The sequence below is a fragment of the Halichoeres trimaculatus genome, unplaced genomic scaffold, assembly GCF_033239565.1.
Source record: "Halichoeres trimaculatus isolate MK-OKI-2021-1 unplaced genomic scaffold, fHalTri1.1 fHalTri1_scaffold_20, whole genome shotgun sequence".
Taxonomy (NCBI): Eukaryota; Metazoa; Chordata; class Actinopteri; order Labriformes; family Labridae; genus Halichoeres; species Halichoeres trimaculatus.
This window is the reverse complement of record NW_027437198.1, coordinates 9574139-9587913: the sequence shown is the minus strand read 5'-3', so window position 1 is coordinate 9587913 and position 13775 is coordinate 9574139. Positions and strand designations below refer to the sequence as shown.

The following is a 13775-nucleotide window of genomic DNA, read 5'->3' as shown; positions in this document are numbered from 1 at the left end:
GCTCTGGTCACAAATCATCTGTAAAACCTGTTTAAAGATGAAGTGTGGAATTTTCTGTAGATCTCTTTAAAAAGTCATACTCACAGAGATGTGTTTGATGAATTACAGAGTGAGATTCATTCAGGGCACTTTAATGAAAATCTTTCAGCGTGTCTAACCAGACTGCTTGAATTTCAGTGAGCTCTCCTGCAGAGGAAATAAACTTTCACAGATTTGTTTTAGTAAACATGAAATCTCTTTTGTCCCTCAGTTTGATGAAAAGTTTCAGGCTTTTCTGGAAACTTTTCTGTGGTGTTTTTACATGGGCTGCTACTTTTTTTTCCTCTAATTTCTGACAGCAACTTTTATAAAGTGCAAAACGGAATTATTCAAGACCAAGTGTTGTTGTAGTAGTTTTAATTTATGATAGATATGATACTTAAAGTTTCTTTCCACATTGAGGGGACATCTGTGGATACATAGTTTGTGTTTTAATGGATCAAATTCCGTGAAAGAATAATCTAACACAACTGTACTGCTCGTTTATCAGTGCGAGCACATCTTTGGCATTTTATCTGCAGATTCCTGTTTTTACGCAAACCGCAAATTCGCTGAGTTCAACAAAAATGTATTTAGATGACAGATGTAATGATACAACTGGAATTTCCTTCACGCTGCTGTCTGATATTTTGTCACCATGAGATTAAAACAAAGCTCCCGCTGCCCCATCATCAGGCCTGCTTTTGGAGTTTAACGATTTAAGTTCCCCTTGATTAAAACAAAGTGTTATTCTGCCTGTGCTTCCCTCTTCCAAACAACTAACAGAGCATCTACATTATTGAGATGTTCGGATCCAATCTGAGGGGAAATTCCACAGCAGGCTGCTGCATGAGCTGGACTGTAATTGGATACAGGCTCGGGTTCACAGCGGCTCTGCCTCGGCCTCCTGCCCGCTCCCAGACTCCGGAGCGCGCGTGGTGCTCATTTGGAGAGGCGGTGAAATATGGACGGAGCGAGCTTTAATGGGGGCAAGAGGATTTTTTTTTACTCAAATAAAAGGGAAGAAAGGAAGAAACTGTCAGAGCTCGGGGGCGTGGCTTGTCCATGAACCTCAGACTGCCATTGGCCGCCCAACAGGAAGTGTTTACAGTCTGCCTCAACCCCCATCAACACCAAACATGCCCCCCTTCCTCCCCTCCGTCACCTCTTCCTCACAGTAATGTCACAGCACAAACACACACTTACAGTTAGCGTGCATTTCCTTCACCTCCCGAGGACTCCACGTTAGCGTCAGCGCTCTGGTGACCTTAACGGGGCTCGGGATGCGCGTGCGTCCAGGGATGACGAGCTGGGAGCGGCATCATTCCCAAAGCTAGCAAGGTGTCAGCCCCGCCAGGTACACACGAGGTGTGGAGGAGGACGTCGGTGTCTGGTGGAGGAACGCGCCCTCAAACATTTCAGGATGGCGTTACGCACGTGCGTACTGATCAGAGACTTCCAAAAAGGATCCCCCAAACCCCCTCCCTCGCACTACCTCTTCTTCCTCTCTGACTACGTCACATAGGAACCGAACCGACACCTTTTAGGTTCAGACCGCAACCGCACGTGCCAGGTTTGAATTCAAAACCACTGATCAACAGCTGCACGAGATCGCGAATCAACATCTGTTCGCCTTCCCAGCTTTAAGTCCCGCAAGGATTGCACCCATACGAACCGGTTCAGAAATGAGCGCCTTGCAGGTCCGGTCTTGGTGCAACCGGTGGATCTCTTCGCGCCATCTGCAGACCTCAGGCTTCCTTCTGGATCCGAGAAAAACAGACCCACAGGATGGAAGCAGCAGGATGAGTGGAAGATGACGGGGGAAGAGGGTTCCTGCTGCTGCACAGACAGGAATAAATAAAACGAAGAAGAGAAATAAGGAATGTCAGTCGGTTCTGGCTCAATGCAGTCCCGGAGAAAGCTGCAGCAGCAACCTGATCCAGACACCGAGACAGCAGGAATCAGGTATGAAAGAGAGGAGAGAAAAAGAGGAGCTGTGTAAAAAGAAAATGCATGAAATAAGTGAGAAATGGAAGTAAGACTCAGAGATGAGGGAGGGGGATGCCAAAGCAAACGATGGCATGGAGAGATGAGGGAAAAAGAGAGAAGGGGAGGAGACTGACTCCCACAGATGGAGGTGGACACCATGTTAGTGAGCATGTTCAGGGGAGAGCGGAGACTGTTTTGTCTGGGAGGGAGATAAGTCTGTCTGACTCCCCTGTCGTCCCTCACACTGTCTCTCTTTATTTGGTTTTATGGCGGGCTCTTAGGGACAAAAGCAGTCGGTTTGTCCCCCCTCTCCTCTACCCTGTGATGAATTTATTGCTTAGGTTGAATTGCTCTTTTCCTCTGTGCAGCAGCCGGACAGGAAGCGAATTTTACAACTCATCTTATCTGCTTTAATGTCATCGTCATGCAGGTGAAAGTGAGAGAAAAACTGTCTAAGGTGCATATGTGCACGTGCATGTCACTAGAAAGACCCCGCACGAGGAGCCTAAATAAAATCTAAAAGTGACAGTTACACTGAATTAACTGAGGTGTGTGGGAGGGGGAGAAGAATAAGGTAATGCATATTACCTTCATCCCGCTATGCTTTAACACACACACACACACACACACACACACACACACACACACACACACACACACACACACACACACACACACACACACACACACACACACACACACACACACACAGACACAGTGTGTGGAGTTTTTATTCCTAACTCTGTGTGCCAGCTTGAGTATGTCTGATGAAAATGTGAGTTTAATGTTATATTTCGAGAATTATACTCTATTTTATATTATTTTGGTTCAACTTGCGCATGCGTATGAGGGACGTCTAGTCTTGTTTTAGCTTGCACAACCTACGATTAAAATTGGCCTTGGGGATTGTGGGGAGCTGAACTAAACTCGGAAGAAAAAAAAATGAAGATCAGTAATTTCCCTTTTTTCTGATTTTGTATGAACACCACTCGTATCCATTTTAGCTGTTTTGCCATTATGGATAGAGTCTTTGAATTTTTTTTTTTTTTTAAATCTCACATAAATATTGGTCATTTTTTAACCTCGTAGCTGCTCTAAAAATTCACTAAATGAAAAACCTCGTGTCCCTTTCGTTGATGAATGAGGTATGGCCTCCTCATCCAACCTGAGAATATTTTTTGTGGTTTCTTTCTCTGACTGGAATGATATTTGGTGGATTAGATTTGCAGCAGAGTTTACATTACTCCGTGTTTTGGTTTCCCTTCCACCTCTGAGCCGGGTCATGTGAGACAGAAAGCAGAGCCGCCATGTTGAATTTGTATTTCCTCAGCGGGATGTAAGAGGTGCCATCATAAATTCTGAATATGGAGCCGCAGGATTCTGCCTGAGTGCAGCAGATAGAAAGAGATGTGAAGTGAGTTTTGATATGAGCTGTGGTGCTGCTGAGACTGTGGGAGAGGCCGGGCGGGCTGGTGCTGAGTGAGGACGACCTGCACTGAATTATCAGCAGGGAAAGTTTGTGCATAAACATTTTACTACATGTCTTTAATCTCGGGAAGGATTTTTTTTTTATTTTTTGGAATAAGTAAAAGAAGAAATTTAGTCTGTGCTATTATAAGAAGTAAAAACATAAACAGTATGAGTTCGTAGAGCCAAAAACATGCGCTCAGGATGTCCTGAAAAGCCACAGATCTATTTGTGCGTGTGTTGTAGTTTCTGTGTATCTCCCGTGTTGTCACGCTCCTTCCCTGCACTGAAATTACACTTTACGTTTGAACCATTTGCTGCTTCTCCCCACACATGGAAACATTTCTTTATGGGGTTAAACATCTTGTCCGCATTCGTTTTCTTTCCTCGGAGAAGGTTCCTAATGACAGAGTTGAACACTTTGGCTTGTTGATAATTATTTTACTAAATTTTATCAATCTGCAAAATGCACGTTCCTGGAAATAAGAAGCTTTAATCATTAAATCAATTGAAAGGCGATCTGTAACATTGCGTTGAAATGATAATTAAATTAATTTGCGCCGATAAAATTACTGTTTTTATTTTTCCATCACTTCCATTGAACTAAACCTAAAAAAACCCTCTAAAATCAATGGAATATTTTTTTCTCGTAGGTGGTAAAATTAAAACACAAAAATCTTCTGTATTAAAGAACTTGTGTTTTCTGATTTTGTTTCTTTCAGCAGACGAGCAGAATTAAAAAATCACCTCAAATGTCCGTTTTTATGGTGTAAAGACTCAAAAGTTTTGGTGTGTATTATGAAGCCCCAGTTGTTAAATTATGGGGTAATTACTCAGTCTAAACATAAGACGCAACAACATGTCGGCCTACACGATCAGAGACAAACGCACGCAGACTAACACACAACCACAGTACACAGACACAATTGCTGGATAACAATATCATTGTTAACATACCTCTCTTTTGAAAAAAAAAAAATAGGATAACGTTTTTTGGACAAATAAAAAATGAGGTGTGTGTGTGTGTTCGATGCACGCCGAGGAAAATAAAAATATATATTAACATTGTTAGAATTTCATCAGTCAAAGGGTTTGTTTATGGACATATCTTTTTTTTTTTTTTTGATACAGAAAACACGTTGTTGTTGTGGTTGTTTTGGGATTGGTGGTATTAAACAGATTAAATATTTCCCATGATTCACCATAATCTCCTTCCCCCTTCTCCAGGTGAACTCTCTGAGGGGCTCCCAGTCGAGACTCGCTGTCCGTTCTCTGGCGTCCGTTTTTCGGCTTCCACCGTCAGGATGAAGCGCTGTCCTTCCACCACACAGATGTCTTTCCAGCACCTAGTACCTGTATCAACAGCGCCGTCTGGAGACCATCCAGAGCGTCGACATCCCTCCCACATCAGGTAAGAATCTGCTCCGAGATCCAGAGGCTGGAGGACGAAACAACGCGGGATCGTAAAGGTAACTGATGGACTGATGCAGATGGGCCCTTCCATTTTGACGATCACACACACACACACACACACACACACACACACACACACACACACACACACACACACACACACACACACACACACACACACACACACACACACTCGTTGCAGGCCTGAGATCAGTCGCTGGATCAAAGACGAGTTTTAAAATGTGCTGTCATTAACGCGGGAGCGTAAGATGTCATTTAACTCGTGCATTTATGATGTCCGCCTTGTGGGCTCTTGAAAGCAGACTGTGCTGGAAATCAGAGTTAAACCACAGCCCGTATATTTCGTTTGTTCCCGAGGCGTCACATACAGACGCACGCGGGAGACTGGGAGTCTGCACGAGACGAGCTGAAAATGACCGTGGAAATCAAAGTTTCAGGGTCACTTATTTCTAGTCTAGAGTTCCACTGGAAGAGGTGCTAAATCTGAAGATTTTTCCCCTTTCTGTTCAATAAACCTGACTGAACTCTGGACTAAAGCTGACTACAGTGTGATTATCACCTGAAGGTGAGGATTAAGCCAGACAATCTGAAATGAGGTGAAAGGAAAACAGAGGGAAGTTAGCTAAATGGACCTGGAGGTGCAACATGGACGGTTTTGGTTTTTCTGTTTTCCCTTCCCCACAGCGTGTGCGCGCCGTCCCTTTTCTGCGATCGTAAATCTGAGTTTTTAGACTCGATACTGTTTGATTTTCATTTCCAAACCTGGCAGCTTGGACTCAGCCTGCCTTTCTATCTTCATCTCATGGTGAGTGTTTTTTCTTTTTTCTTTTCATAGTCAAAGGCCAGGGATGCGCGGGTTAGTCTGCTGTCATTACCTTACTGCAGTTATTTCATTACTTGTTTTTTTTAAACATTCTTTGTTTTCTATGAGGGACAGTTATAAAAGGCATCAAAGCTCTATGGTTTAATTTTATTCTTTAAAATAAATATTAATAAATATATGTGTTTTAAATTTTACATTTTTCTGCTTTTTGCATTCAGACGACATGGTTATATGGTTACAACGCCATATACAGTTAATCAGTGGCTGTTCTTTTAGTTTGTTCATTACAGAAAGTGAAATTGTGACATAAAATACGATACAAAATGCACAATCATGCCCACATTTCCACGTATACGACATATTCTTTCTTTCGCGCCATCACCATCACAAAAAATAATATATATATTTTTTTAAAAAGCTGCGATATCAGAACACATATAGTTTCACTTTCATACGAACGCACAGGAGACGGAGCTTTAGCAAAACTTTAATGAAAAAAAATCAGCAGTGAAAATCAGAAAATAGAAAATAGAAAAACAAAATTCTGCAAGACTATAAATAAATAGAAAAGATAAATAAATTTAACCCAACAAAATGAAAAAGGTCAAAATAAAAAGTCACAATAGCACAAGTAAAAAAAACACCAAATAAAAGACAACAAAAATAAAAATGTAAAACAATAAAAATGTTAAAAAAAAAAATAATAATAATCCCAGAAAAGAAGTATAAAATGTCTCTAGATCAAGACAGATTAGAAGAAGATTTTTGATATGTCTGAAAACAATGAGAGCTTAAACTAGAAGCAGTTTCACAGTTTAGAGGTACTACAGAGACACTTGACCTTTCATTTACTTTACAAGCAGCAAATCAAGATAATTAAAACTGTATTTTGTGCTGTTTTATTTCACTTAGAGAAGCTCTAGGATTAAAAATCTCTTTGCAAGAGAGTCCTGGCTTAGACGGGCAGCAGCACAGTTAAAGTTACAAACAAAATGCAATACATGAAAAAAAAAAAAAAAAAAACATAAATATGCAAAGTTTAAATTAAAACATGTTGATCACACTCATGAATAATCAGCCAGATGCATCTTTTTTAAAGCACCTTCAACATCCACGTTTCATCTCTTTTTGCCATTTGTTTGAAAATAACGGCAGCAGAAAAAAACTTGTTTATTTCACTTTGATTCCCAACCTTCAGAGCAGAGTTGGTAAAGTTCCTGCGAGCAAAAGTTCTAAGTTCCTCTTCTGTCTGACGAAGGTTAGATGGTATGAAGGAAGCAGACCTAAAACAGACTGTCATTGTTTCAGCATATTCACAGATTAAGACCTCTAATGTGCACATTTATCCAATAAACAGTGATGAGTGAAGGCTGTGGGATTAAGAAAACAGGTAAAAGAACTTTAAAAGAATGTAATACAGGAACTATTTCAGTGCAGTGAAACAGGGAGATGTATCAAGTGATTGGGGGAAGAGGTCTGCCTCTGAATATTTCTAGAGCTAAAAATAAATGAAATTATTAAAACTCAAATCTAACAACAGTTAAAATATTATTAGTATCAGTCACAGCAGTGATCCAACCCTTGTAGAGTTAAAATGATGTAAGTAACGCCGCTCATTGATTTCTAAGCTCGCCTGGGAGGAAGAAACGTGTGAGAAACATGTTGGTGGTTCTACATGTCCTATGAGAGACTTCAAGCTTCTATTTCTGACTATAATGACTTCTACTTCCTGTTCAATGCAGTTCAGAAACAGAGATACAGATGGTGCAGGGAAGTGTCTTCATTTAGAGAGAGGCTGAGATAAAAGAAGAAAAGGGGCACCATACCACTCAGTCTACATCAAGCTGCAGTCGTAACACTCAGATGCACTGATGGAGATGGATTTGTCCATAACATCCTGAATTATTCTTAAAACTCTCTTTTTAAGTGTATTTCTTTGCAGTTTCAATAAACCGTGCAAAAAAAAAGCTATACAGATAACAAAGATATGGGTGTTATTTAGCAATGCTAATATGCAAAATGCTAATAGCTTAGCAAAGCAGTGTGTAAAGATGAAACTAAATGGTTTTACATCATGGATTTGAGACTTAGGAGCAGGGCCACCCTGGTTAGAAGTTTGACCTTCTGCTGGTTGGGTGTCAGAGTTCCTGAAGTGTGGAGTTAAAAATATAATCCAAAGGACAAATCTCAACAGTTCACAAAGCTCTGATGAGATGCTGGAGGGGATACCGTGCACATAAAAGGGGAAGGTCGTAAAATCCTGCTGCAGTTGGAAACCCTAAAAAGTGTTGAGACAGGATAGTTGGTGTTCCTCACCCTGACCATCAGCCTGTTTGATTTCAGCCTGAATGCAGTTTTCTAACGCGCGTGTTGCATGAGAAGCGACCCACAGGGCTGCTTTCTGGAGCTTTGATCAGGAACACATGGCCAAACTTCCTCTGCTGCTCCAGCCAGCTGCTGTCGGTCTGTTTGGAGAGGAGAGGAGGAAAAGAAAAGACAGCGAGGGCGAGGGAAAGCAATGCTGGCAGTGGAGGGAGAAAATAGAGCAAATAAAACGAAGAGGAAACAAACAAAGAGAGGAAATGGAGGAAGAAAGGAAAGGTGGAGGGAAGAGTAATAAAACGAGGGAGGGAGGACAGCGTCCGTTCTCCTCGGGCTACAGGACTGCAGGCGCCATGTTGAGAGCAACATTTCTTTAGCGCCATGCTGTCTCCTGCCTCATCTCTGTCCCGTCTGCCTCCTTCCTCTCCCATCTGTCTCCCTCTCCCACCTTCACTTTTTACCACAGGGGTAATTGACCAACTAGTTTATTGGTGGTTGGAGGAAGCGGAGGAGGCAGTTGTACCGGCTGTGTATATGACTGCATAGTGTGGTTTTACGGCAGCCTTATTGCCCCTTATTGCCTATTGGTGGTCAACAAAAGACACTCCAAAGGACGCTCTGCACCTCCTGGAAAGTCTGCTCTCTTTGTCGTCCTTCCTGTCTGTCATCTCTGTTTGTCAGAGGCAGAGGGAGCAAGAACTAAAGATCTTTGTTTTCTGCTAAGCATGCTTTGAGTTTTTTTCTGGAATCGTAAGCTTAATGAATGCATTAAATTATTAGAATTAGCAACAACATTTTCAAAACACCCTTAAGTGTTTTCTGCATCATCATCCAGATCAGGCTATATCAACGACACACAGCCACTTTGGTTACTTTTGATAACAGTGGCTTACTTTCTGGGGAAGACAGAGCATCATGTAATGCCTGCATAAGGACAAGAGCATCATCTATTGCATCATGGGTTATGTAGTTTAGGAGCTATCATGAACACAGTAATGTGGGAGAATGGCTGCTGGTAAAATATGCTGCATGACTTTGCAGGTTGTCTAGTTAAAATGTAACTGTTTACTTGAGTGGGGCTAACACCAAAGTTTTAGGGGCTGTTTACACGACTATGGTTTTAGGGCGACACACAAAAGTTTTCTTGTGTTTCAGCCTCGCGTTTACATGGAAACAGCGTTTTTGCCGGCCTAAAACGCAAACTTTTGAAAACAGCCTCCAGAGTGGGATTTTTCTAAAACACTGCCAAAACCGTTGCTCTGTTAATAGTAAGCCGGCGTTTTCAGTGAAAACGTTGACGTCACACTCTGCTTCGGACTTCATGCATACAACAGGACAACAGTACCGTTGGTACGATCGTCGTGAACTACCGTGCCGTGCTTCTGCTGCTCAACCTGCTAAATCTTCTGACTGTCTTTCAACAAAATATGTATTTGTTGCTCCACTTTTGCACGAAGTATTCCCTAATGCACCAGATGACCAGCTCAACTCTGCTTCGGTGGAGATCTCTCAAAAGCTGCTTCTGGACAAGACAGTTATAGCACCACCTACAGGCCTGGCATGCTTACTACAGCGTTTCCAGATGAAACGTTGTCGTGTAAACCTGGGCCTTAGTCATTGCACCAGCTGAGCTAGTTCCAACTCCATCCTAAGTGTTAGCAATGTTTTCTCTGTAATAGATAAAGTACCATTTTATTAACTACAGTACATTAGAGTTGATGATCACACAAGATGCCGCTGTTATTTCCACCATTGTTTTATCATGTTTCTAAGTGCTTCACCATATTTCAATAGCTGAAGTCGCTGTTTGTCCATTAGAATAAGGTTGAAAAGCTTTTATTGTCATCAAACAATGTAAAACCAATTCAGAGAGAGTGGTTTCTCAGTGCAAAAACACATGCAATGTGCAAATATACAAAAAACAACAACACATTGAATTTGATTTGTTTTATTGTTTTGTGGACAGACCCCTTTAATTTACTGCTCAGTTAAACAGGTACCTTTAGCCTTTAGGCTAATTTCCAGCTGTAGTCCCCAACCAGATGTCAGTAGGCAACCTAAAATGCAATCGTTAATACTGCAATGTCAGGTGCGATATACAATACGTACGGAGCAATCTGCTGTGATTTCACAGTGTGTGGTTGAGATGTTGTGACATGCAGAATGTGTGGGTCAGTAACTGTGAGTTAAGAGTAGTTATGGATCTGGTTAAGAAACAGTTTCTGAGTCTGTTGGTCTTGGCTTTGGTTAGAATGAGTTTCAGCTGGTTTGATAAATAAATCAAGGCTGTTAGCTTCGTGACACACACCCTGTTCTTTAAAAATAAAAACAGCTTACACTGATTTCTGCGACAATATTTTGGGTAGTTTGAATGTTACTGTCAAGTGGTTAAGGAGTACCCTACACCTCTGTTCTGAAACTTTACAACAGCACAAGTTCAGTGGCAAACTGAAGGAGTTTTGACTGAGTTTCAACATTCGATTTGGTGTGCACCATACTCGCTAACTTCACTTTCTGCAGAGCTGGTGCAACAGGCCACAGGTTTACCGAGGTTAAGTTTAGAAATTGTGGTTCTGTTTACTGGAGCAAACCAGGTCGCTTAAAAAGCATCGCTGTAGCTTTAATGTATTGAGGGTAACTATCAGTTATCTCTTTTTGCACCTTTTGGGCATCAAAACAGACTCAGGCTAAATTTGCGAGACCTTTACTCATATGTAATTTCATTCTTCTGGATTTCCATCAGTGCATATCAGAAATAACCTGAAGAAGTCGTCAGAAAATATCAAAGAGAGGAAAACTGTGGCCCCATCTAACTGATTTACAGACTGGAGCAAAGTGAATGTTCATTATTTTCTCCCTGCTGTTCTTTGATTTCAAGTTGGACTGATTTTAGTTTAATAGTCTCCAGATATATGGTAAGCTTCAGTTAGCTTAGCACAGAAACAGACGCTGGGAATGACCTTCAGAGAGATGCTTTTTTTGGGACTGGGAAAACATTTTTAGAGCCTGGACTCAACTTTTACTGCAAGACGAAAGTTTAAATTAGACTCCTTTTTTTTCTAACCAGATTTTTTTTTTTTTTTTTTTTTAACAGAAGCATCTGATAATCATCCCTATTTCTTAGCCATAGGTTGTTGTGCACGTCTGACACTAAATAAGACACTAGTTTTTCTTCTTGTTAAAATTGACACCCACTGATGGACTCATCTGTTAATATGCCGTTGCTTTCTTAACAAACTTCTTGTGCGCTGTCAACTTACTCGTGCAGAGGTTTCCCAAACTTCTCTCCACATCACGCTCGCACAGTTAGACATTCATTAGGCCGAGCAGGAACCCAGTACTGGAGGGATTTTACTTGTTACTTATGATCTACTGCTGCGCTCTGACCTCCTGCTGCTGGATTCAGTCACATGCACTCTGATCATTTGATTATAACCAGAGGACGGCAATACTTCCAGCCCGGCATCTGTCACATAAAACATTAACTGAGTTATTATCCATGCGTGACTTTTAAGCTGTAATTCAATTAACATGGATTTGCATTTATGCTCTTATGGGAGACTCCTGGTCTGCTCCTTTTTTAAATTACTCAAGGTGGTGCAAAGCAAAGGATGAAAACTGGATCAGCACGGAAAGCAGTTTGGGCAGTGGAGTCACTAGGGAATGGATGTTTACTGTGATCTCTATTAGAAAGTTTGCAACATTAGGTACAGGAAGGCCCAAGGGTTGATGGTATTTACTTTGTTCAATTAGGCCCATAACATAAAGAAAGAGTGTAAAATAAGTTCTCAATCTTTCAAAACTGGAGCAAAAGATTCACAAGAACATGAGTCGACTGTGTGTATTGTTTTGTTTTTATTAACGATGGGTTTGATTGCAGACTGTGGCCTCTTTCCTTCATGTTGCTCCCCACTCTCACCCTCTTTCCTACTCTGTCCTCTGTCCTCTACTTTTGCATTAAAGGCATGAAAAAGCCCAAAAATATCTTCATGAAACAATGCTTTTCTTCCTTTTGTACGGAACTCATTTTGCTGGCTTGGCCTTGAACACAGCGTTTGTTCTGCCAATGTCAGCTCAACTTTGAGTAAAGGCGGAAAATAAATGTCCCACAGTCACAGTCAAAGATAGTCAGGGTTTAAAAATTGGTTTAATTTGGTTCACATGGTTTTTGGCCATGAAGGTTGTGCTCCTGTCTTTGAAAGAACTTATTATTCAACTTTAATGGCATTTCAATTCCCCCTTTCCTACTGCTTTGGTAAACTCAAGCCCAACTTTTGACCCCTTTATACTATTCAGCAATGCGAGCAGCTGACAACTAGAATTCTCCTTTATGTCAAATTGAAACTTCATTAGACAATTGATCTAATGTGCAGCAGCAGTTTGATTGAAAATGACTTTACTTTAAATATAATGTAACCTTAAGTGACCTTTACAACTCACTAGCAGAACTGATAAGTTCAAACTTGACTAGTTTGAGTTATTGTTTTTTTTTTATTAAACTTGTTTAAAATCTGGAAATCATCACAAATAGAGAAATGAGCCATAGAAACCAAAAGTGTTTCTGAATCAGGCTGTGAACATGTTTTATTGTGCTGTGTTTGATATTTTACCATGGGGCTCTATAAGGGTTGACTTTACTTTGGTATAAGCCTCCAGTGGACACAAGAGGAACTGCAATTTTTGTTTTTTTTTTGCTCTTTGCTTTTTGGTTCATTTCATATCAGCTCTCTTTCCTGCACTTGTCTACCAAACATAATGTCTTTGTCGCCTTGCCCTTGTGAGATCAATGAGTTTGGACTCCGTCGCCTTCACAGCCCGAGTGTCTGGATCCACACCAGTGCTGTGTGATGTAGGTAGTTTCAAGTTGTTGGGCTGGACACTTCAAATCACAGGAACCTGAAACTGCCTGAATCACACCAGCGTCATCTCTACACACACACGAGAGGAAACCACACACACTTCGCCCAGCGCAGCCTGGACAGGCTGTGTCCTGTTTACGAGTGAAACGGACAATCTGATGGCTAAAACAAACTGCAGCTTCTTCTGATGGCTTTCTTCTGCACAAAGCCACATGTGAATGCGAAACACATGTTCTTTGAATGTGAAATTAAAAATGAGTACTTGGTGGTTTTCCCATGAGCTGCTGCAACAAGAGTCTTCAATAAATATGTTCTGTGTGTGCACCAAGGTGCTCCCAAATGTCTTCATTAGTTCCTCTGTGGAGGCCCTGAAGCCTGCCTTCACTTAACATGTGAAATAATGTTTCTGTCATGTCCCCTTTGTTTGAAAGAGAGTCTGTGAAGGGGATGATGAAATGTAGAGAAGAAAACAACATGAAAATACTGTCAATGCTAATAAAAAAACATAGACAATATGATAGATTAATAAATAAGAAGCAGAAGCTGTGCTAACAAGGAAAATGGAGCACTGAGCCTACCTGACATCGTGAGATGAAGACTTACGGTGGCCTGTAGGTGTCAGATGGTTTGCAAAAGCAACAACACAAAAGAAGTACAGTCACAACAGATGTTACAAGAAGTCAGTCATCCCAATGGACACTGAAAAGTTGTGATAGTAGGTTAATGATTGTTTTTTTTTTTTGTTTTTTGAACTTCAGCTGTGATCAACAAAGCTTGGTAGGGGTCCCACATTATGATATCTCTCACAGTTTGTATATTTCTATACCGGTAGTATGTCATCTTATATTTAGCTCTATGTATCA

At 41.0% G+C, this 13775-nt stretch overlaps 1 protein-coding gene across 1 annotated transcript in view; it reads left to right on the top strand.

Moving 5' to 3' along the window:
* Positions 1-13775, top strand: part of LOC141808996 (homeobox protein Hox-B9a-like) — a 45615-nt gene that overhangs the window by 9144 nt on the left and 22696 nt on the right. The window contains exon 2 of the transcript XR_012599971.1: positions 4702-4885. The gene's annotated coding sequence lies outside the window, so the exon portion shown is untranslated. The remainder of the gene's footprint in view (positions 1-4701; positions 4886-13775) is intronic.